The sequence below is a fragment of the Herpailurus yagouaroundi genome, unplaced genomic scaffold (genome assembly GCF_014898765.1).
Source record: "Herpailurus yagouaroundi ecotype Mexico unplaced genomic scaffold, PumYag 196, whole genome shotgun sequence".
NCBI classification, from domain to species: domain Eukaryota; kingdom Metazoa; phylum Chordata; class Mammalia; order Carnivora; family Felidae; genus Herpailurus; species Herpailurus yagouaroundi.
The window spans coordinates 31,337,710-31,363,970 of record NW_024412427.1 but is presented as its reverse complement, the minus strand read 5'-3'; the positions used below and the strand labels follow the sequence as shown (position 1 = coordinate 31,363,970).

The window sequence follows — 26,261 nt, the reverse complement described above, 5'->3', positions numbered from 1 at the left end:
ACAGTTGACTCAAAAAGGTGGGAAATTGGTGCTGGTGGGATTGGACGAGAGCTATCTTTCATAATAAGCTTTCTAGAATTGGTTGCCTCTTTCAGCTCTTTGCATATATGACTTCAATAAAAATTAAAACCTAAGAAAGTATGATACAAATTACCCACTTAGATGTGCTGCAAGAAATACATCTTGCATCAGGCCTAAATGCCAACTCTAGTTGAAAAGTGGTTCATTTATCCTCCAGAACAGCTTTCAATCACTAGACCACCATCAAATTTAGCTTCAGATTCAGAGCCCACACCTGAGCAAAACCAATTTTTTTTCTATAGAAGGGATGACCAAAAGACAAGTAAGGAGTCAAACCAGAGAAGAATTTCTTTTCGTACCCTGGAGGGAATTAATAGAGCATCGTTGAGGAGTCCGTGATGTCTGTATTGAGAGCTGTGACCATGACCTCCTGTCTACCTCTACCTTACCTTCCTGTGATCACCATTCATTACCATGGCAGATATTTACCTGACACTTCCTGCAAATACAGGCATTGGGAATGGTTATGTCATCCAATCCTATAGTCACTGATAAGAAGGGTCACTGTCACCCTTGATGGCCAGCAATCTGGGCAAGATGGTGCTAGTAGCAGTGGGGAAGAGCTGCGATCTGAACCCAGGAAGCCTGGGTCTCAAGCCTCTGTCCCTGCACACTCCGGCACAAGGCCTCCCTGCAGGCAGCAATGAAAGCACACACTGATTCATTACTGCCTCCCACAGAGATCTTTTCTCCATGACTTTAAGTCATTAGGTAGGTGTTTTGGAGATGGTAGCCAAAGGAGGGAAGAGCTGAAGGTGGGAGACAAAAAAGCAGTGACCACAGCTCAATTAAAAAAACCATTCTGCTTTAGGGGCGCCTGGGTGGCTTGGTCGGTTGTGTCAGACTTCAGCTCAGGTCATGATCTCACTGTTGGTGGGTTCGAGCCCCACATCGGGCTCTGTGCTGACAGCTCAGAGCCTGGAGCCTGCTTCCGGTTCTGTATCTTTCTCTCTCTCTGCCCCTCCCCCACTCTCACTCTGTCTTTCTCTGTCTCTTGAAAATAAATAAATGTTAAAAAAAATTAAAAAAAACATTCTGCTTTAAAAAGATTCAGGGCAAGTAATCAAAGCAGAAAGGAGTTGCCATAAAGACTGTAGACATGGACACGGTATAGACATATTCCAGGAGCAAGAGAGTCCGTTAAACAAACCGGAAACTCCTCTGTTTAGCTAGTTTGGTTGGTTAAAACAAACAAACACCAACACAGCTCATTGTTCTGTGTCTGAATGTTTCACTTTTCCACAGATTGGGGGACGTGGGGTCTAAGGCATTCCCTTTGCTTCTCGGTGAAGGGTCTTTTTTCTTTACATGGGGGTCAGCAACCATCTGGCTCAGATCCTGAACATATTTATTGATAGAGAGGGACATGTTAGCACTTCTGCATCAAACTGGGAGCCTCTCTGTCATCTGTTGGCAGGTGTCTCCCAACTCAGAGCAGGGGAGGCACCGATGAGAAGACAATGCTTCCTTAGCGCTCTGCAAAATGGCTGCAAGGAAGACTGAGAAGTCACTTTGGCGAAGAGACTAGAACAGGGCTCCTGGGAGAAAACCAACAGTGAGTAATCCTGCCCTTGACCTCGTTAATCAATGATACAGATGGTGCAGATTACAGAAGGCCATCACTGGCACACTCCTCCATAAATTAAAGGCAGAGGCTCTATTTCCCCTAGCTCCAGGAATCCTTCACAATTGAAATTTCATCTTGGTATTTCTTGATCATCTTTTCTATTTCTGGAGTGCATTTCACACTTTTTCTATTGAATATGCAGCTTTAGTTTCCTTTTTATAATTTCATTTAGTTTCACAGTGGCATAATGCCAAAAGAAAAAAAACCCCAAAACATCACACTTCCAAAACAGAGGAAAAAACACATTCTCTTTTATTCAAATGTTGAGTGATAATCTTCTTGAATTCTGGCTCCTTCGAGGAGGTTAAAAGTTAACTAACTGTTCACAATAAAATGATATATTTTTTGTAGATGATTACTGCAAATCTACATGCAGCTGTTTATATGTAGGATAACATACACACATAAAATATATGGAGATATATGGTATAAATGTATCTAATGCGATGTAATATATATGATGATTTTTTTAATGTTTATTTTTGAGAGAAACAGAGAGAGAGAGAGAGAGAGAGAGAGAGCAAGCACGAGTGGGGGAGGGGCAGATAGAGAGGGAGACACAGAATCTGAAGCAGGCTCCAGGCTCTGAGCTGTCAGCACAGAGCCTGATTTGGGGCTCAAACCCACGAACTGTGAGATCATGACCTGCGCTAGTTGGACGCTCAACTGACTGAGCCACCCAGGCGCCCCATGACGAGTTTTCTTGATGAACAGTGGAATTTGACATTGTAGACACATTTTAAAAGGCACAAACACCCTGGGCTTGTAAGTGCTTTGCCTTTTTGAAAAACGATTGAAGCAGTCGGAACAGCATAATAGTTACACGACACAAAACATACAACGATCCTCTCAGAGAAATGTTTGTTATTTCACACAGATTTCACGGAAAAAGGATTAGAAAAATCATAACATGAGTTTTGTTCCAAGCTTTTGAGCTGACACAATTTCTACAGCCAATTCTTATCTCAGGAAAGACAGCCATATGACGTGGGGCAAGGATGGGCCTCCGGGGTGTTCCCCAAACACTCTGGGAGCACATAAAATTCACAAGCGGTGTTCAGAACAGGTGAGGGCCTGACCCGGGTTTTCCTCCCATGGGGAAGTCTTGGCACTGATGTCTGTTCATTATTTAACTACACGTTTTTTTTATGTTTATTTTTGAGAGAGAGAGAGAGAGAGAGCGCGTCTCTGTTGGCAGAGGAGGGGAGGGGCAGACAGAGAGGGAGACACAGAATTCGAAGCAGGCTCCAAGCTCTGAGCTGTCAGCACAGAGCCCAACATGGGGCTCGAACCCACGAACCATGAGATCATGACCTGAGCGGAAGTCAGATATTCAACCAACTGAGCCACCAAGGCACCCTTTAAAAAATTTTTTTTAATGTTTATTTTTGAACGAGAGAGAGAGAGAGAGAAACAGAGCATGAGTAGGGGGAGGGGCAGATAGAGAGGGAGACACAGAATCCGAAGTAGGTTCCAGGCTCTGAGCTGTCGGCACACAGCCTGACATGGGGCTCGAACCCACGAGACGTGAGATCATGTCCTGAGTCGAGGTTGGACGCTTAACCGACTGAGCCACCCTGGCGCCCCTCAACTACACTTTTTAAATACTTTGATCCTGGGAAAACCCCTGATATATAAATGACTCCTGCTTTCTGGTTTATAGTCAGAAATGGACGGTAATAATCAGGTCATGTAAAAAGACAATACCATGCTTTTGCAGAATACAGTGAACTTTGGCTTATTAATCTTCACAAATTAAAATTCACAAAATGAATTTATATTTAAAAATTCTTTTTCTAGGAAATCTCATCTTGAGTTATACTTTTAGGTGAGGAAAACAAATAAGAAGTAAACAAGCTGCCACTGGAGATATAGTTAAATAAACATGAGGGCACACCAGGACAGGGCAGATACACAGTAATGTCTTGAACGGTCTTCATTGATTGTACTGAACAATAACCATGGACGCTCATCATGACCCAGAGCACCCAGGACTCAGAAGTGCCTTCTCAATCATCCAAAACATTAGTGCAGGAGTTTTCATGTCAAATGTAAGCTGTTGCCTGGTAGGTGTTCAAAATGTGGTAGCTTAGGCTGTTCTCATACACATCAAACTTCACAAGGAGTCAGCTTTGCCTTAAGGAAGAAAATCCCAGACTTGCCGGCTGTGCTCCTGGAGCCCTTTGTCCACTCTAGGACAGGGTGTAGAGCATACATTCACCATCAGGCATTGCTGTGCCAGGTGCCGGCACCAGGTACAAGTAAATGTAGGGTATGAGGGTAATTTCACCTAACGGGGATGTGATTCCACCCAGAAATAGAGCCCGAGGCAAGGATTTGAGTTCACCAAGGTTATTTGGGAGGTGGTGGTAGGAAACATTGCTAGGGTCTGGGGAAAGTGAGGTAGATGACAGAAAGAAGACAAGGGGCAAATTACAGTAGGGGGCAACTGGGGTGCAATCCTGATTCCTGGTGGGGAGTTCTGGGAGGCCCTGGAGAACACGCTTCTCCCCTTGTCTCGCCCCAGGGCAGAGGGAGCTGGAGTATTTATCCACCCACTCCCATTGGTCATGGTTGAGGGCTGCACCCAGGACTGTTAATACCTGGTACTCCCTGTCCAGGGGCAGTGACCAAGGAGAGCTGTCAGACAGAGAAATGCAGTCAGGCTGGTGGGAACTGAAATGGAGAGGATGAGGGATCACGGGTGGGGCACCAGCAGTGTCTGCCGTATCCAAAACACGGATTTACACAATAATAATCAGGGTAAGCATTCTCTCCATCTCTCTCCCCCCAACCCCCTCTCTCTCTCTCTCTCTCACACACACACACAGTACTGTAAACTTAAAAATACAACCCAATCCCATTTACATAAGGTTTGAAAGCACAGCATACTAACTTATGCTGGTTTTTTTTTTTTTTTAAGTTTATTTATTTATTTTTAAGTAACCTCTACCTCCAATGTGGGACTCTAACTAGCGACCGTGAGATCAAGAGTCGCATGCTTTACTGACTGTGCCAGCCAGGTGCCCCCAAAACTATGCTGTTTAAGTCTGGAATGGTGTTCCCCTTGGGCCAGGGATAGAGTCTGAAAGGGCATTCTCCTTCTTGATCAGGGTGCTGGTTACTGGGTGTGCTTGGTTGGGAAAAGTCATTGAGATGTACTGATGATATGTGCACTTTCCTGAATGTTTGTGGTACTCCAATAAAAACGCTACCCACACAAAACAAAAATGCAATTACAGTGCTAGTTATTAATATTAATGACACATATTAACTTTAATAGTAACTACTCCATCACACTTGGAGTTGGCTTATTAGTGAAGTTTCCAGGTAAGATACAGGACACAGGATACAGTTAAATATGAATTTCAGGTAACAACAAGTAATTAAAAAAATAGAAGTATAATTTCAAATATCACCTGGGAAATATATTAAAAATATATTTGTTGCTTGTCTGAAATTGCGATTTAATTGGGTGACTTCTATTTTTACTTGCTGTATCTGGTAATCTTCCTTATGACATTTCAGGCCTTGGTTAAGATAACTACTTTGCCTTTCCTTTAAATAAGTACAAAATTGGAGGTTTAGTGAGTTTGGAATGAATATTCTTAAGGCAAAGGGAAAGCTAAATTTTTTCTATATTGTCTATCTTCTGCTGGATATTGATTGCTGTTTTATTCTGGTTGTTGGGCCTGCTCAGAGTATCTTTTTACCTTTGTTTCTTGTTAACTGCAGTAATTGCCAATGCCAAGATGTACATTATAGTATTTTGTGGTTGTAGGGGGGATTTCTACAACACCAAGACTTTTGGCTTCTCTCAGAAGTATCTGAAGACCTGGCAACCTGGGGCATTCTCACATCACTGTGGAGCCATCAGGCATGCCTTCTTTAGATAGGACATACATTCATCAGCTTAACACTGTCCCCTTGATTCTACTGCCCCAACTCCAAAGTCAAGAGTCAGCTGCCATATATTACTTTCTTTCTGCTCTTGTTCTTAGACTGACCACTTCACTCATGTATTATATTCCTGGGCTCTGCAGGAATATACATTTGTGATTCCTGACCTAAAAGAATTATTTTAATTAGTGTTGACAATACTAAAGGCACCAGCTGCCATTTCTTCACAGTACAACAGTGTGTTGGAGGTCTCCAACATTTTGTGTGATGCATGCCTTCATACCTTATGGACCCCTTTTCAGAGGTGTGTATTGAAAGATATAAAATAAATAACAAAGAATTACAAAGAAGCATATTTCTTGAAATATGGTTATCAAAACATTGAGATATTAGTGATATATGTGTTTCTTTATTAACAAGAGCCAGTAAGCTTCCTTATTATAAGAAGAGTTAGCCATTTCAATGTAGTGATGAGTAAGAAGAGTGACCCAAGATAATCTGCAATCTCTGTAATGTAGCATGAAGGTATCTTGTATTTCTGCTGGAGATAAAATCAGGTACTGTGACTACTACTATGGCTTGGTGCCTCATGAATAATAAAGTAAAATGTTAAACATACGTGGTCAGTAAAAATGACTAAGGATGTAATTTTTTTCTCACTCAAGTTCACAGACTCCTCTAATCTAGTTTTTGGAAACAGAAGTCCTGAGGTTCTACTCCTTCTTGGCTCCTGGCTTTTCATTATTTCCTCAGTTGTCCCTTCTGCCAGAAAGGGTGTGGGAGGTGAGGGGGCTCTCTGGGTATGCAGATGAGAACTCAGATGGAGGGGTTTGATGCTAATGGCAAAAACACTATTTGCTCAAAACCACACTCAGATATCACCTCACGCCAGTCAGAGTGGCCAAAATGAACAAATCAGGAGACTATAGATGCTGGAGAGGATGTGGAGAAACGGGAACCCTCTTGCACTGTTGATGGGAATGCAAATTGGTGCAGCCACTCTGGAAAACAGTGTGGAGGTTCCTCAAAAAATTAAAAATAGATCTACCCTATGACCCAGCAATAGCACTGCTAGGAATTTACCCAAGGGATACAGGAGTACTGATGCATAGGGGCACTTGTACCCCAATGTTTACAGCAGCACTCTCAACAATAGCCAAATTATGGAAAGAGCCGAAATGTCCATCAACTGATGAATGGATAAAGAAATTGTGGTTTATATACACAATGGAGAACTACGTGGCAATGAGAAAGAATGAAATATGGCCCTCTGTAGCAATGTGGATGGAACTGGAGAGTGTGATGCTAAGTGAAATAAGCCATACAGAGAAAGACAGATACCATATGTTTTCACTCTTATGTGGATCCTGGGAAACTTAACAGGAACCCATGGGGGAGGGGAAGGGAAAAAAAAAAAGAGGTTAGAGTGGGAGAGAGCCAAAGCATAAGAGACTCTTATAAACTGAGAACAAACTGAGGGTTGATGGGGGGTGGGAGGGAGGGGAGGGTGGGTGATGGGTATTGAGGAGGGCACCTTTTGGGATGAGCACTGGGTGTTGTATGGAAACCAATTTGACAATAAATTTCACATATTGAAAAAAAAACACTATTCGGGGCGATCTGGTGATTTCAATTATGTGTGTTTCTGTTTCAGCCATTATTGTGGAGAGAAACTTGGCTATATTTATATCATTTTCCAAGAAGAATTGAAGTGGCTCACAAATATTCATTCTTCCACCTCATCCTAGTAAGTGCAGAATGGCTGTCAGTCCTCTGGGTGAAGAGATGCTCTCCCCACAGCTTGGTGCATGCCTCCTATTTACCCCAAGTGTGGTCCAGAACAGCTGCTTTGAACTGCAGCTCTCAGGCCCTGAGCTAGAACTGCTGAATCAGAATCTGCATCTTAACAAGACCCCCAGATGACCCACATTCACATTATAGTGGGAGAAGTGCTGGACCAGAGGACAGAGAATTTTTTGGGTCTGGATCACACCTGTGGAACTGAAGTGAAAAGAGCAGGAGGCTGGTAGGGTGGCCCTTGGCCTTCACACTGGGCAGTGGGGCTGGACTCAATGCTGTGGGCATGAGTAGTTACTTAGGATCTTCACGCCAAAGAGCAGCTGTATATGTCTGAGCTGTAGCTGCAAATTAGAAGCACCCTAATGCTTCTATATATGGAATTTCTTACTTCATCAGTTTATAGCATCAACTTTGCTGAAGATGCTGGGAGATCACCCCTTTGTATTGACCCTTTGTAGAACCATGCTAGAGAATTCCAGCTCCCTTGTGTGCTCTCCTATTCTATCTGCTAAATAGATGGGATAAAGAATCCAAAGAAGACTGGTGCTGAATTTATTTTTATTTTATTAAAATTATTTTTAATGTTTACTCACTTTTGAGAGAGAGAGACAAGAGAGAGAGAACATGAGCAGGGGAGGGGCAGAGAGAGAGGGAGACACAGAATCTGAAGCAGGCTCCAGGCTCTGAGCTGTCAGCACAGAGCCTACATGGGGCTCAAACCCACAAACCGCGAGATCATGACCTGAGCCAAAGTCAGACGGTCAACTGACTGAGCCCAGGCACCCTGAATTTATTTTTAAATTTATACTATTTGAGGTAGCAGCCAGATATACGTAGGAAGCAGGCATCTCCTCATTTCATTGGTTATGAAACCTAGAAGAACAGTCTCAAGCTAAAGGATCATGTCAGTGTCCCAATCTGTGATGCATCATCATAGGTAGTAGGGTCCCCAAATGCTGTGGGGCTTCTCTTCATTTGGAGTACTGATGAAAAAGGAAGTTAATACATATCATTTGAGTTCTGACATGAGATAGCGAAGACCATATATTTGAGTTAGGCTTATGGAAGTAAGACCCTGGCTTAAATTACACAATTACAATAGTGTTTGATGTCCATAATAGTGCTACATGCGGAAGCTGGTGTCCTTGCTGTTGGAAACCTGGTAGTGGAATCATGAGGGACAGGACACACCAGTTCCCTCTAAGCATTAAAATATTCAAGACAAAAAGGACAGAAAAACAGTAGAGCCAGCTCCCCCCACCCCCACCCCAGCTCACAGACTTAGGTATGGATTTAGAAGTGTTCCTTTCATCCCTGGAAGGATCCATGTTTCTCTGGCTTCATCAAGTTATAGAGGAGAGGCAACATGGATTATATACTTTAAAAATTAAGATGTCTACCCACTGTTTGACAAAGAATAGGACTTTAGCAATAGCAGGAGTTAGTCTGACTTATAACAGACTATGTGTTCGAAGGAAACGTGGGAGGCCACCACCTGTGGGGGCTCTAGGTTGGGAAGGAAGCACCTGTCCCCTACTCGTGAGTGGATGCAGGGCAGTGATATTTTCATACTAAAAAAATACTGGTTGCTACGTCTGTGTGGCTCATCCGGCTGCGGTTGATCTGTCAGGCAATCTATTTTAAGCAATTTCTGTGACTCAGGGCAGGGACAGCAGGTGACGTTCATGAATTGATTCTGCAGCCAGGGCAAATTAAACCAAGAACATTTCTTTAATGAGTGCTTGGAAGATATCCCCCCCCCCCCCCACATTAAGGAAATCAAGAATTAAAACATGGTGACACCAATAACACATCCTGGCTTTATCTGTGTTAGGCAATAAAACAGAGAGCTGAGGGAACGGAGTGATCAGGGCAGCCAGTAACACCAGCCAGCCAACCAAACCCTCCTTCCCCAGGAGCTGAATAGTTCTCAGCCAAAAACATGGCAAGAGGTTATCTAAGAAGTTAGGTTAATTTTTCACTTTGCAGATGACTGTGTTAGGTGGAAGGTAGTTAGCATCTTAGCTGTTGATGGAATAAGAAATGTAATCAAAATGCAGTATGGAAAGTACAATAGTAGGGATACGTGTTTACACTGTGCAGAGGAAGCCAAGACAAGGAGTGGGTTCCAGGTGACTCCCAGGAATGGAGATCCCTGTCCCTCTGTCCTTAAAATTAGTTCTTCTGTGTCAAATATTATACTAAGCACCTTATAAGCCTTTTTCCTTCCAATCTTTCAATACTTTCATTTTACAGATGAGTCAACTAAGGCTTAGTGAGGTTACACAATTACCTACAGTTCACAGTTTGAAAGTGATTGAATCACATCTTGAACCAGGGGTGAATACCCACAGAGCCCCCATGGTCAGCTCCTTGCAGGTGACTGGCAAGAATTATCTGCTCATAAGAATGACTTGGGTGTGTTTGACAAATACAGATTCCTGAGCTCAATCCAGACCTTCTGAATCAGACTCTCTCAGGGAGGCCTGGTTCTCAGCCTTGGCTGCCCTTTGGAATCATCTGGAAGTTTTATGAAACACTCATGCTTGAGTCCCCCCTTCAGAGATGGTGAGTTAGCTGAGCTGGGCTGTGGTTTGGCCGCTGGAATTTTTCACTCGCAGGTGATTCTAACATCCAGCAGGGGTTGACACCACTGCCCCTTCCTGCTATGACCTGTTAGGGTCACAGATGTCCAGATAGTAAGAAATGAGAAACTACCCTGTGCTCCCCAGTCACACACAGCGTGGAAGAAAGCCCCATTCTCTGTGTATGAGGTTTTGAGAGATGACAATGAATTTTATATCTTCCTTATGAATATTTCAGAGTCTACACACTAGGAGTGTTGCCATTCATCACTCTGCTTATAAAGTAAATCTGTTTTAAAATCTCTTCTGGATTTATAATAAAAATTCAGTTTGAGAGTCATGTCAGTGTAAAACAAGAAGTGTAGAATTGTTGGATTTAACTTCATAGCTGAAAAGACGCAAAGGCTAGGGGCTGAAGTCATCGTACGGCTTGCACACTTGCAGGACTGGTGGCTCATGTGGGCCACAGACTGAGATCTCAGCTGGGGCCACTGACCAAACTCACACATGGCCTCTCCACGTGGCAGGAGCTTCCTCGCAGTAGGGCAGCCTCAGGGCGGTCAGACACTTAAGTGGGGGTTCAGGGCTCTGAACGCAAGCGTCCCAAGAGAATAAGCAAAAGCTGTATAGTGTTTTAGGACCTGGCCTCAGGGATCATATAGCTTCATTTTACTGTCACAAGACTGATAAAGTCTAATCATTATCTGGAGCTTTTAAATTGGATAGAAGTACTGGCAGGACAATTTTAATATATTTCCCTTCCAATGAAACAAACACTTAAAGTAATAAAATGTTTAAATCAAATTTCCAAAGGGTGCATTTGGTTGCATAAATCACACACATTTATACAAATGATCTCTGATCCTGGGAGACAGAAGCAACATAAACTGAGTTTTCAGAAATGTCTTCCTACTTCCATCTGATTTTAAAGGAAAAGTCCTCTGAAATTTGTAAGTTTTGTGTAAATAAACTTTAATTTTTTCAACGTTTATTCATTTTTTGAGAGACAGAGACAGAGTGTGAGTGGGGGAGGGACAAAGAGAGAGGGAGACACAGAATCCAAAGCAAGCTTCAGGCTCTGAACTGACAGCACAGAGCCCAACGTGGGGCCCGAACCCACAAACCGCAAGATCATGACCTGAGCTGAAGTCGGACGCTCAACCGACTGAGCTGCCCAGGTGCCCTGTGTAAATAAACTTTAAAACATAGAATTGATGATTATGGTTAAAAAAAAGTCACGCTGGGTGATGGGTATTAAGGAGGGCGCACTTGTGATGAGCACTGGGTGTTGTGGGTAAGTGATGAATTACTATATTCTACACCTGAAACTAATACTGCACTGTATGTTAACTGGAATTTAAATAAAAACTTGAAAAAGAAAAAAATATCAAGCCATAAACAGGGTATGAAGGGAAGTAAAAATCTTTGGTCTCCCTGTGCTTTCCACTTACCCCATACTCCTGTCACTCACCAGAGGTAACCCTTCTTAACATTTCTTCCTTTGGTTATTTTAGTTGTCACAAAGCTACCATGAAACAGTTTGCTTCTTCCTCTAGATCTTGGTCCCTCTCGACCTCTTATTAGGAAAGGTGAGGAAACAACATTCCCACAGGCACCACAGGGTATATAGCAGAAAGGTGAAGAACAAGGACCCAGGGCCAGAATTATGGAGTTCGAATCCAGCTCCATAATGGAGTATGGCCTTGGGCAAGCTATTATTTCAAGTCTCTGCTTCAGTTTCCTCGTCTTCAAAATGGAGATAATAATAGCACTCCCGTCAAGGGTTATTACCAGGATTAAATGCACTGATACATGTAACAGGTTTAGGACTCTGCATGGCACAATATTAAAGTCTATATGATAAGAGATAGCTACTGTTGTTTCTCTTCTACCTTCCCCTCCCTCTCCCCTGATACTTGAGTTAGTTCTTCTGGGCATTACTTTAGTGACTTTATACCCATATTAAGAAAGTTAAATAGCACATATTTAAAAAAACTAAGTAGTACTTACAGGGTCTATTAATGAAAAACAGCTGTCCCCTGCCTCAACCCTCCCACCTCCCAGAAGTATACACTTATTAATATCATTTTCCTTTTTGGTTCTTCCAGTTCTTATTTCTGTAATGCCAAATAAAGGGATCATAATAATTCTTACTAGATTTATTCACTTAGACATCATTTATTGAAAAATAAAGATTTAACTCATTTATATTACTCCCTACATCTTATACACTCCTAATGTCTGAAAGTTTTTATTATTATTATTATTATGGATAATACATCTTTGAAGGTTTCCTCCTCTATTTCATATTCCATTAGCTTTGGAAGTACTTCTTGATTCCATATTAGGTAGGACAAGAGTGCTCACCTTCCTGCCTGGAGCCACCTTCTTATTCCACCCTCTACTTAAGTATAACTTGATTTTTACATTGTCAACATGAAGTCATTTACATTCTAATCTATCACCATCTTTCAGCTGCCAAAATTTTATTTTTTAATCATTTTTTATTGTATACTTTTAAAAGTTTTATTTACGTAAGTGGTCTCTACATTCAATGTGGGGCTCAAACTCACGACCCCAAGATCAAGAATTGGATCCTCTACCAACTAAGCCAGCTAGGCACCCTGGTTGTTCATGTTTTATTTAAGGGTTGAGTGTAAATGTAGAAAAACAATAAATAGTTATATTAGAACAACTGGTAAGTGAATATTCCTCACTGTAGAGCCAAATAGCATGCTAAAAATGTAATCTCTTCTTACAGGTTTGATGTCACCACCCACTTGCTATTCAAAAGATAATGTTCTTATGTCAAGACAATATAGTTCATCTTAAACATAATGTTAAACATCGTCCTTAAACAAAAAGATTCCATATTTTAGTTTGCATTGTATATTCACAATACTTTTCTTGCATAGATTTTTGTCTTGGGGTTGGAAATGACATTTTTTTCCTTGTTGGGAGACTCAACATGGGGCTTCTTCCCCATATTATCAACATGTGAAGACACATTTTTTAAAACATGACTTGAAATTATTTCTGTTCTTCTTCTCAGAGATCTTAGAACTTTCTTTCTTTGAAAATCTGAACCATTTTCTTTTTAGACCTGCTTGCTTAGCTTGCTTTTTGGGATTTCTTCTTCTTCTTTTTAAAAATGTTTATTTACTTTTGAAAGAGGGAGAAAGCATGAGCAGAGGAGGGGCAGAAAGAGAGAGGGGCAGAGGATCTGAAGTGGGGCTCTGTGCTGACAGCAGAGAGAGCCTGACATGGGGCTTGAACTCACGGGCAGTGAGATCATGACCTGAGCCCACGCATAACCAACTGAACCACCCAGGTGCCCCCGGGATTTCTTCTTATTGGACTTCTGCGTTAATTTTGCCAATGTCTTTTTTAGGCTTTACCCTCACTTTTCTGGAGCACATTTTTTTTTCTTTTTAATTTTTTTTTTAACGTTTATTTATTTTTGAGACAGACAGAGACAGAGCATGAATGGGGGAGGGTCAGAGAGAGGGAGACACAGAATCTGAAACAGGCTCCAGGCTCTGAGCTGTCAGCACAGAGCCCGATGCGGGGCTCGAACTCACGGACCACGAAATCATGACCTGAGCCCAGGTCGGCCGCTTAACCAACTGAGCCAGCCAGGCGCCCTGGAGCACATTCTTAAGTAGCTTACTAAAAAAGAAGTTATGTGAGAGGGTAAAATCCATGAGCTTTATTGTGCTGAAATTCATTTTTATCTTACCTCCATTTGATGGCTATAGAATTCTGGGTCTAAATTAATTATCTTTCCCAATTGACTATATCTCTGCTGTCTTCTAGCATCCAGTGTTGTCAGTTAAAGTCTGAAGTTCATCTAATGCTATCCCTTTGTACATGACCCGTTTCCTTTCTGAAAATTTTAAGATCTCTAGCCTTGATGTTTCAACATTTCATGCAGAATATAGATGTATTTTCATTCCCTTTGCCACTGTGTCAACTCTTTTAATATGTACACTTGTATTTTCCTTCTGCTTAGAGGACATTTTCTATTATTATATATTTGTTGACTTCTCTAATTTCTGTACTCTCTTCTGAAACTCCAGCTAAATTTCATATTGGAGCCCCTGATGATTTTCCATGTTTCTTAATTTTTTCCTTCATATTTTCCATCACTTATTCTTTCTGCTTTAAAATTCACTCTTCTTATGACTCTCAAGTCTTTGTTTTGGTCATTGCCATACCAATTCTATTATTTCTGTCCTTTTCATATTTTTTTACATTTTGGAAGTCACATTACAAATTTTTAAAAACAATTTCTTTTTTTACTGATCATTTCCTCTTCACCTCCTGCCCCTCCCCCCTTTAGCAGCCTGTTCTGGTTTTTATGGCTTTAATATCCATGTAAAAAATCTTGAGAATATGAATTTAAAATTTCAAGTTTATTTCTATCACCTCAATTATCTTTCGTTACTTGGTGGACAGCTCTTCTGTTTATCTATTTTGATCCTTCCTTTGGGAAGTTTTCTCAAATGCCTGACAGTCTTTGGAAGCATACTCATATATAGGAACTAGTGGCTGAGTAATATGGCAACCAGCATCAGTTTTCTTTGCAGGTGTATAGGCCTGCGTCCCCGAAGTCCTCTAAATGAGAGAGCCGATTGCTGACTCTTTGAAGGCACATAGGGTGTGTAGACAGGCAACCTTCAGTTCAGGGTGTGTGGTCAGTGTTGTAGGGCCCCCAAATGGTAAAATAAAGAGGAGATATAATACTTGAGTGTGATTTACTCGCCAACTTTCCTGCTGAGTCCCTCTACAATATTAGACATTGTAAGGGTCCAGAGATAGTTCGGACTTTTATTTCTTAGCCATAAACTCCTATAGCAGAGGTTACAAACCTGCCTAGACAGATACTCACTTGCTTTAAAAACCATTTTTCTGGTTCTTCCTTGGGAAAGACACTGGTCAACTGATAGAGATGAGAAAGAACCAGCTGATTCACTTGTTCTAAAGTAGAGTGGTTTTCCAACATGGTCACAAATTCTTCCTGTCATCAAAAATTGGAGATCTATATCCCCTCCTCTTGAATCCAGGTGGGCTTGTCGATACAGTAAGACAGAAGTGGTATTATATGACTTTGGAGCATAGGTCGTAAGAGGCCATACAATGTCTACCTTATTTTCTGGAACACTAACCCTGAGATCCTGGAGCTACCATGAAAGTCATCTGATACCCTGAGGCTGCCAGATTGAGGCCAAAGGCACACGGAGAGGCCACGTGTAGGTGCTCCAGATAATAGTCCCAGCTGAGCCCAGCCTCAAGTTGCCCCAGTCCAGGGTTAAATGTGAGTGAAGAATCCTCCAGATGATCCCAGCCTCAGCCAGTCAAGTCACCTCTAGCCAGTCCAGAATTTCCAATGACACTGTATTTTCTTAGCATTTTCTAATATTTCCAGTATATTCTTAGACACTGTGGAGCAGAGACAAATCATCCCTGCTGTGCTCTGTCCAAATTCCTGGAGCACAGATTTAAAAGGTTGTTGTTTTACACGACTAAGTTTGGGGTGACTACTTAGACAGCAATAGATGCCTGAAGTGCAAGGATAGTCATTTAATTAATTACCCTAATTATTCTTTCTTGACCAACCTCTGCACACACCACACCTCCTGATTCTGTACTCGAAGCTCTGGGAGCTCAAGTGGACCCAGTTCTACTTTAACTCTTTTTTACACGTGGTCCGGATTGAGACTTTCTCTGCTTTGGATCAGTACAATCACATCTAATTTCCATCCTCTAGAAATTCATGAGAGTGTCTAGACCACTCTTGACATGCCTTCCTGGTCTCTGGGAAATAATAATGGATTCATTCCCTCTCTGTGTCACAACTGTTATTTCAATAAACTTGTAGGTGGGGGTGGGGCAATAAATGTCCCTCCTGAGAACCAACCATGATGTGGTTCAGATGAAGAGACAGATGCTCCATTCAAAAATGGGCACATTTCATAGCCAGTAATGAATTAGAAACAGGCTGTGTCTATGAGAGAACAAAGGCACAAATATTAAAAATGTAGTCACATGTCTTCTTTCTAATCGCACAGGTTTTGAAATTAACAACATTAATTTTCTTTTATCTTAGGTGGATTTTTAAAAATTTTTAAAATTAATTAATTAATTTTGGGAGGGACAGAGAAAGTGTAAGCAAGGGAAGGGCAGAGAGAGAGGGAGAGAGAGAGTCCCAAGCAGGCTCTGTGCTGTTAGTGCAGAGCCCAGTGTGGGGCTCAAACTCACAAAACTGAGACTATGACCTGAGCTGAAACCAAGAGTTGGATGCTTAACCGACTGAGCCACCCAGGCACCCCTATCTTGGTTGGATTTTTAAAATTTGTCCAATATGAATCAAATATTTATTATCATGTGCTATTTGGTCCAGTCTTCATGGGATGCATAGACTCAATAGGGAAAACTAGAAATATAATCAGACAATGATTTCAATACACTACATGCTCTAATTTGTAGTTCTTTAAGTTGTACAAATTTTATACTGTATTTATACTGTATTTATACTGTATAAATAAATAAATTGTATATTATATAAATTATGTACCAGACTCTCTTTCAAACATTATGGAAATTCTTTCACTCCTTCCTACAAATTTCTGACTTAAGTCATATTGTAACCACACCCATTTTATAGCTGAGGAGAGTGAGAACATAACAAAATTAATTGCAAGGCCAGAAAACTAGTAACTGGGAGGACTGGATTTCAAACAAAACTTGCTTGGGGGTCCATGCCCTTAATCACTCCTTTATATTACTTCCTGTCAGAATGGAAGTTGGAAGGAATATGCACTGGAACCCAACTTACGGTTTTATACAGGGAAGGAAATGTAAGATTTCAGTTTTCACATTTTACCTCTCCCCCACCAGGTTTAAAGATTCTCCCTGGCAAGCAGACGCAGGGTATATAAGCCCAACCTTGGGCAATTATGTACTACACTTCCACAAACCATGTTCTCTGCCATTCTATTCAGAAAAATCACAGTTTGGTGATCGTGGAAGGACTCTTCTACATGATACAGCCTGTTTCCTCATTTACCAGAAGAGAAACTGGAATGTTACATGAATCTGGAAATAGCTCAGAAAATATAACTAACCATAATGAACTCTGAAAAAGAGAACAACAAAGAGGGAGAGAAGGGGAGAAGGAAAGAGAGAAGGGAAGGGATAGGGCTGTCGAAGGGATAGTCAAATGTGTCCTGATTGCATAGACTCAGGGAAGAGCTGGCTCTCATCCCCTTCTCCCAAGCACTCCTAAAAACTCAGAGTACCCCAAAGATGTTTCAGGTGTGGTACTGGCCCACTTGTTCACCTAGAACTGCCATGCAACTTGCACCTTGTTTTTCCTGTCTTTTTCCAGTTCCTACATCTGCTCTTTGCAAATCCTTTTAGAAAAAGAAGTTTACTGCCTTAAAAAGGTCACTGTGCCACATTTTCTTTACCATTCATCCATCGATGGACATTTGGGCTCTTTCAATGAGCGGGGATGGACTAGATGGGTAAGGGGCACTAAGGAATCTACTCCTGAAATCATTGTTGCACTATACGCTAACTCATTTGGATGTAAATTTAAAAAAAAAAATTAAAAGGTCACTGTGCATGGCATCGTTTCTGTCTTTAGATTTAACAAAAGTGCTGAATGTCAGCATTTAGAGGTAGGGAAAAGGATCTTCTTGATCCTGTGACATTCTTTATCTCCTGGGACAGTCAGCTCTGCACATGCCCAGAGTTTCCATACTTTTAAGGATCACTCCCATTAGATTCTGCCCCTCAATTCCCTCTCTCCTTTGAGAACCAAAACCAACTCAAGGTGTGTGGCAGGTATCTAGCTAGGTCTTTCTTCCAATGGAACTCCTCTTTTCCTACTTTGTTACTGAACAAAGTCTTCCATGCAGATGAAGAGATAAAAACAATTCCTTTGAGGTGAAAGCAAGAATGGGGTGGGAATTCAGAGAATTTCTATTAATGGGAGAAAGAGGGTTCCAGTCCAAAATGGCTTGCTGTAAGAGTAAGTAGTAACAAATAGAGAAGAGATAAATCAGGAATTTTGTTGATGTTCAGGTAGACATTTATGGACCTACATGAAAGAAATGTGCCATAATACTATTATGATTCCCATCTTTTCTAGTTATTCCAACTTCTTATTTCTTCACCAAAACTCCATGAGACAGGCATAAGAAGGTAATATCTCCCATATACAGATGAGGAATTTAGATCCATTTGCTAGTCATATCATTTAAGGGCCCTTGGAAAATACATAGCAGATCTTGTATTACACAGTGACCAGTTTTTTCTGGATGTTGAACAGGGAACAGCAGAAGTTAATATTCTCTGTTGCACAGTGTCTCCCAGCAAATTGTAATGCTCACTTTCTAAAGTACCAAAACTCAGGCAGAACATTTGCTGATAATTTATAAGAATTCTTTCTTAAAAGACTCTGGACAGAATGTTAGTCAGCAAATAAATATGAAAACCTATTTTAGGCTCCAGGAATGAAATGAGGAATTTAGAGGGCTTTTGAGTTTGCTGGATTTTCACAGTGGATCAGCAGAAAGTTATTTGTTCCAGGCATCCTGGTTGCTTGTGCATTATTCCGAAATGTGATGTTCCATGGAACTCTGTTCAAGAGCTCCCAGCCTCACTTTCTCATCTCCAATCTGGCCCTTTGTGGGTAAAGTGCACAGGAATATGAGAGCCAAAAAAGGTCGGCTGGCCTCAGGGCTCTGTCAATATAACCTCAAATTCGAATTTGGAGAAAACGGCCTGGAGCAGGATGTTGGTTTTTTTTTTACTGATTGGTTTTTAAATAAAATTTGAAAGCTAATTTATAGGCAACTAAATGCATACATTTTAAATGTAGAGCTCAGTGAGTTATGAACAAATCTGTGTGTCCATGTAACCATCACCCCGGTGAAGATATAGAACATTTCCATCATCCATAAAAGTGTCCCCACTTCCTTCCCATCAATCACGCCATCTATTCCCACCTGGTCAACCACTCATCTTATTTCTATCACCACAGATTAGTTTTCATTGTTCTAGAAGCTTCACAGAAATGGAATCACACAGTAGGTTTACCTCTGCATCTGCTGCTTCTGGAGCTCATCTACATTGTTGTGTGTCAATAATTTGCTCCTTTCTATTGTTGAGCAGTGTTCCTTTTGTGACCCATTGACCTGTTGATGAATATTTGGGATGTCACTGGTTCTGAGGCACTGTGATTAAAGGTGCTCTCGCCATGTTGGCACAAGTCTCTTAATGGACACTGGGTGAATGTTCTAGACCCACATATTGTGAGGTCCTTCATTTCTTCCTTGGAGTAAAACTTCTCTGGCAGCATGCCTGGTGCCAGCTGGGTGACTGGGGTCCATAAATGAACAACTCATTTTCTCAGTTTTTCTATGAATGATAAAACTTTGGATTTACAGGGAATGAGGAGTTACAGGGAATGAGTGAATCAAATCAAAAGTGGTCAGTGAAAATCAAAGCCAGCATTGCTGTGCTGAGAAAGGTGGCTTAGGTATGTCTTGGTAATAAGCATTTCAAAGATAAGCAGCCTCCTTTAAATAGCATATAAATACCACCGCCATGGAGCAAAAGCCTGAAAATGCATCTCTTTTCAGTGGCAATACTGTCTTAGTATTTAGGAATGGCCATGCATATAAAAATAAGTAGGAACCCAAAAGGAAATGGAAGGCACAGGAAGCTTTTAAAACAATTTATAAACATGTGAACTATTTTATAACAGTTATAGAAAGGGGTAGGAGGGAGTGTTGGCCAACTTCCTTTAAAAACAATAGCAGCGGCAGCAACAGTAGCATTTTGTGGAACCGTTATGAGTGCCAGGCACCATCCTAGTGGCTTTTCTCTACATGCTTTGATTCATCATGTGCCTCATTGTGATTGATGGATGTTCGTTATAGGCTGATTTGTGGTCCCCCCCCCCCCGCCCCAACCAAATCTGTATGTTACAGACTTAACTCCCAGAATCTCAAAATGCAACTGTATTTGGAGAGAGGGGTCATGAAAGTGGTAATTATGTTAAAAAATGAGGTCATCAGAGTGGGCTCCAATACACTATGACTGGAGTCTGTATGGAAGAGAAAATCTGAACACAAACAGAGGGAAGACATGTGAAGACACAGCGAGGGGATGGCCATCTACCAGACAAAGAGAGAGCCTCAGAAGTAACCCGCTCTGCCAATGCCTCGATTTTGGACTTCCTGCCTCCAGAAGTGCAAGAAAATACATTTCTGCTATTTAAGGCCCCCAGGCTGTGGTGTTTTGTTAGGGTAGCCCCAGCTGACTGATGCAGGGCTGCATAATGTTTCCATTTTACAGACATGGAAAGCCAAGGATCATCATAACTTCCTAACTTGCTAACAAGCTTTGTATGCCCAGTAATGGAGCCAGCTGACTGACTCAAAAGCCCATGCTTGTAAGTATTAAAGAAAAATAATGTAAGTAAAGAAGCAATTTTTTTCTCCAGAATAAAAATAAAATGGAAGGCAGGTCCCTGTCTTGTAGGAACTTACAACTCATTGTGATGGCAAACTTCTGCAACGGGAGGCAGGCCACAGGGCCCAGCTGTCAAATCTTAATGACCCAAGGAGTTGCAGGATCAGGCTAAGCATTTTTGAAAAGACTAGTCTAGGAGTGCATGCCCAGATCTGATCTAACCCACAGCACAACTGCTCTTTACCCCTTGAGGTGGCCTCAGGGGTGACATAAAGGGGCAGTTTGATAGTTTCCTGAAGAGAACAGACACACAAACCAGATTGCCTGGTGTGGCTAGCTGAGTAATGGCTAGCAGAGATGTCTACATCCTGATCTCTGGACCCTAGGGATACCTTAGCTTACATGAGAAGAGGGACTTTGCAGATACGATTGAGCTATGGATCTTGAGATGGGGAGGTTATCCTGGATTCCTGGGTGAGACCAGTGTAATCACAAGGGTCTTTATAAGAGGGAGGAATGAGGGTCAGAGAGAGTGGTAAATCTGATGACGGGAATAAGAGGTAGGAGTGACCTGAGGAAGGGCCTAAATCCAGGAATGCAAGTGATTTCTAGAAGCTGAAAGGCAAGGAATCAGAATTTCCCTTGAAGCTTCCAGAAGCTTCCAGAACCAACACAGCCCAATGGGCACTCTAACTTCTGACCCACAGAACTGAAAGAAAATCCATTTGTGTTGTTTTAAGCCACTAAGTTTGTGAGAGTGGCAGTAGGAAATGGATATACCTGTGTCCACATGCCAGGTTCTGCTGACCTCTACCAATCCCATGCCAGCAAGTGTGTGAATCAGAGTATGGTTCAAACTGTTTTCCTGACATAAAAAATATCTGGCTTTCCTTAGGCCAACGGAGGCCCCAAAGCCCTGCATGAGGCTTTGCATGGGGAGTGGAGGGTCTTTAATGAATCTGCCACAGCTTCCAACCCTTCCAATAATCCTGTGCAGGCCCATTTGGTCCCATTTTGCAGAGAGACAAATGGAGGCTTAGAACAATGGAGAGACTTGCCACAGCTGAGAGTGACAGGGTCAGGTCCAGATCCCCATTGGCCAGAGCCTGAAGCTCACATATTTTTTTTTTTCAACTTTTAAAAAAGTTCTAGTAAAATACATACAACGTAAGAGTTATCATCTTATCCATTTTTAAATGTACACTTCAGTGGCATGAAGGACATTCACACTGTTGTGCAACCATCACCACCACCCATGGTCAGAACATTGTCTTTCCAAACTGAAACTCTGCTCTGTACCCATCATCCCCCATTCCTCCCCCATAGCCCCTGACAACCACCATTCTACTCCTGTCTCTATGAATTTGGCTACTCTAGGTACTTCCCACAAATGGAATCATATGGTATTTGTCATTTTGTGTCTGGCCTATTTCACTCAGCATAATGGCAAGGTTCAGCCATGTTTGAAGTCCACACTTAAAAAAAATTTTTTAATGTTTATTTTTTGAGAGAGAAAGAGAGAGAGAGAGTGGGGAAGGGGCAAAGAGAGAGAGGGAGACACAGAATCCAAAGCAGGCTCCAGGCTCTGAGCTGTCAGCACAGAGCCTGATGCGGGGCTCGAACCCACAGACCATGAAATCATGACCTGAGCCGAAGTTGGACTCTCAACCAACTGAGCCACCCAGGCACCCCTGACATCCACACTTCTAACCTTTGCATCATTTCCTTCATCATTTAAAGCTACCTACAGGGAAGCTTTGGCATGGCTCAGGGCGGAGGCACCCACAGTTCAAATTTACAGAAGAATTTAGGACTCATTCTTGATTATACTGTAGTACTACATTCTGTGCCTAATATTGTGGTCAAACAGTCTCTGCACTGCCCTCAGAGAGGCTTACTAATTACAAGAGGATGAAAGAGAACTACAAAATCCTTCAAGCTCATAATTTCCACCTACGCTCCTTCTATACAAACACAGATGCCACACAGAATGATGTCCCCACCACATTCATTTCCTTAGGTCCAAAACATGACAGAGGGAGAAGCAAGAGGCATTAGTACTCTATAGACTTAAAAATAATAATAAAAAAAAGGAAGAGTTGGTATGTTTTGACTTTATGTTAATCATTCCAGGATGGATGGATACACGTGTTTATGTTATTTTGCAAACCAACACAGTATTTGGTTCATCACTCACAGTATTTTTTTATACAAAATACTTAAAAATAACATATTCCACACACATGCTGACATGGTCATGGTGACTATGTTTGACATAACTGTTAATGCAATTAGTCTTTACTTCTAAGCAGCAAACACATTCCATCCATACGGTTAATTAACTCTGGGAGGGCCAGCATCCAAAGTCCCATGAGGCCATTTTCAGAGCGTCATCCAGGAAGACCCATCCCTCCTTGCTTTTCTGGCTCTGTGACACGTTTTCACCCTGGTGTATACCCCCGGGCTGGTAAGTCTTTTTACACTGCCTGACTAGATACTATAAAAATGTTTTCTGTTTAATGGAGTTTGGCTTATGTCACAGATGTGAAAATGCAATTAAATAAGAAAATGAGGTTAAATATCGCTGAAGTGAAAGAAAAAGGAAAACTGCATCCTCTTGTAAAACAAACAAACAAACAAAAAACAAACAAACAAACAAAAAAACCTTTTAGCCAGAGAACATTTCAGGACAGTTATATTTTGTTATTCTTCTGGGATTCTGTTTCAGAACCAGAATTGGGGTCATTTTCTTTCTCAAACGGTCTCTTTGATCCTAACCTGTTATTTATTTTCATCATCAGAGTCTCTTTCAAAACAGAGCCAGAGTTACCTAGTTGGCATAAAAAGCAAAGGACCTGAGGATCCTAGAAATTGAGCAAACTCACGTCATATATTACCAGTCAACCCAGATCATTCAAGTCAAACATGGGGTCCTCATGAGTATTCTGGTAGCTTCTTCTTGTCACAAAACCTACTGCTATTAATATTATTACTGAACAAATATACCTTCAAAATCACATGCTATCTTTTATTATTTGACTTTACCTAATGCTTTTACTTCTGACCGTTTCCCTCATCTCCAGCTGGAAAACTTTACTCAAAATAGAAACTTTTCCGAGTATAAATCAAAGAGGTCTTCCACAGAATCTCATGTACATGGAGCTTCTGATTATTTCTCTCTACTCATCTATCATTTATAGTCATTTTAATGCTTTTGTTCTTTAAATTCTATACCAGAAATTAAAAGTGATTATGCACCAACACTATAACACTACAAGATTCCATATTCGTCTATGGATTCATCTTTACCAAACCGCTATATATTTTCATTTGCTTTCATATTGCTATTAAGCACCCTTTCATTTCAACTTGAAGGACTCCTTTTACCATTTCTTATAGGGCAGGCGTACTGATGATGAACCCTCAGCTTTTGTTTATTTGAGAGTCTTGCTTTCTCTTTGATTTTTCTTTAAGTTTATTTAGTTTGAGAAGGGTGGGGGAAGGGGCAGAAAGAGAGGAGAGAGAGAATCCCAAACAAGCTCTGCACCATCAGCACATAGCTCGATGTGGGGCTCGAGTCCATGAACTGTGAGATCATGACCTGGGCCGAAATCAATAGTCAGCCACTTAACTGACTGAGACACCCAGGCACTCCTCTCTTTCATTTTTGAAAAATAGTTTTGATAGTATTCTTAGTTGGCCATTTTATTTACTTTTGTTTCAGAACTTTGAATATATTATTCCATTCCCTTCTGGCCTGCAAAGTTTCTGTGGATAATTTTATGAGAGCTCCATTGTACATAATGAGTTCATTTTCTCTTGTGGATTTTAAGACTCTCTCTGTGTCTTTGCCTTTCAGTAGTTTGATTATAATGCGTATTAGTGTATGTCTCTCTAGGTGAATCCTAGTTGGAATTCTTTAAGCTTCTTGAATTTGTATGTCTATTTCCCTCCTTGAATTTGGGAAGTTTTCAGCCATTATTTATTCAAATAGGCTTTCTGCCCACTCCAACACCACCCACTGCCCCTCTGCAATCTCTGAGACTCCCAGAATGCTTATATGTCCGCTTAATGGTTTCCCATAAGCCCCTTAGACTCTCTTCATTTTCTTTCTTCTCGTTTTTGTTCTTGTTCTTCCTCTTCTCCTCTTTCCTTCTATGACTGGATCATTTCAAATGACTTGCCTTCAAGTTTTCTGTTTCTTCTTCTTGATGGTCAGTCTGCTGTTGAGCTCCTCTAGTGAATTTTCCAATTCAGTTACTGTACTCTTCAGCAGAATTTGTATGGTTCTTTTTTAGTTTCTCTCTCTTTGTTGATATTCTCATTTTGCTCATACAGCATTTACTTGATTTCATGTAGTTGTCTGTTGTGTTCTCTTTTAGCTCATTGAGCATATTTGTGATGGTTATTTTGAATTCTCTAGATAATTCCTAGATCTCTATTTCTTTAGGGTTTATTTCCAGAGATATATTTTGGCCCCGTAATTTGGCCATGCTTTCCTGTTTCTTTGTATGCATTGTATGCATCTTTTGTTGAGATTTGGTTATCTGAAAAGAAGAACCACTTCTTCCAGTCTTATGGATTATCTTCATGTAGGAGAAATCTTGACCAATCAGCTCAGCTGGATATTCAATAGGTCTCTCAAACCTTTTCTGGGTTGAGTCTTCCTAGGTTTGGACATGTAATTTCCCAGCTGAAGAAAGGTGCCTGTTTCTACCCACCGACTTCCCTTGGTCGGTGTTCTGTGGCACTGCAATCTCTCTGATTGTTGTAGCAAGTCAAGAGGCTCATCTTTGTTCTCAGTGTCCCCCAGGCATCCAAAGTATGCTACTGCCTTTCCTGTCAGTGCTCTGAGTCAGGCAAGACAGAAACCATTCTTTGGAAGCACCTTGAAAAGCCACAACACTTGACATGTGTTCCATCTTTCTTCTCCCTCATGAGGCACAGGGAGTGAGATGGGAGTTTTCTCCCAATCATGCTGCATATCCTGATAATGAGATGGAACTTGGTGGGTAAGTGCAATGGACTTTTCTACCTGCTCAAACGCAGCTCATTTTGGCCTTGGACTCATCTCAGGTTGCTCAACTGCCTCTTGGTGTTCTCAAAAGGCAATTATATGGTTCATATATCTGGTCCATATCCATGGGGAGGGAATGTCTAGGGCTTCCTATTCCACCATCTTGCTAATGTCACTCTCATGCTCTCTGTATTCATCAGTGATATGAACACTTGTATTTCTGCAGGTTTTTCATTAAGATATCTGTTCATCTTGACAGCTGATTAAAATTTTTCCTTAAAGTTACTTCAATGTGCTTCTACCTATGCTACTACAGGTCTTCTTATGAAATCCTTGCCACTTATCATTGCTCAGTGTTTATACTTTTTCAAAAAAATGGACAGTAAATATTTCACAAGCCACTCAATGGAACATTCTTCTTAAGGTAACATGGTGTTCCTTTCTCTACTAATTAATATAGTGGAACAATTAAGATGATGTTGGTCAGGCATGATTTATTCTTTCCTTTCTTGAATTTACAACTTGTTGTTCCCTTATCTATTTTATCATAATCCCCCTCTCCCCAAGAACATTTAATAGTTTTCATTCTGTACCTTTTAATTCATCTTCAACCAATATGCCAAGTAAAACACAAGAGTCAGGACTCTTTTATGTCCATAGAAGGTGTAAGCGGTTTAGAGGGTTGTAAAAACAGAATGCTCAAGCATCACGTTAGACTTATGAGTACTAAAATTAAGTAAATGATTTCTCTCTTCTTCAGAAA

At 41.2% G+C, this 26,261-nt stretch overlaps 1 protein-coding gene across 2 annotated transcripts in view; it reads right to left on the bottom strand.

Annotated features, from left to right (window-relative positions):
• The window catches only part of SLC24A3 (solute carrier family 24 member 3), a 486,110-nt gene that overhangs the window by 70,520 nt on the left and 389,329 nt on the right, over window positions 1–26,261 (bottom strand). The gene's annotated exons all lie outside the window — the stretch shown is intronic.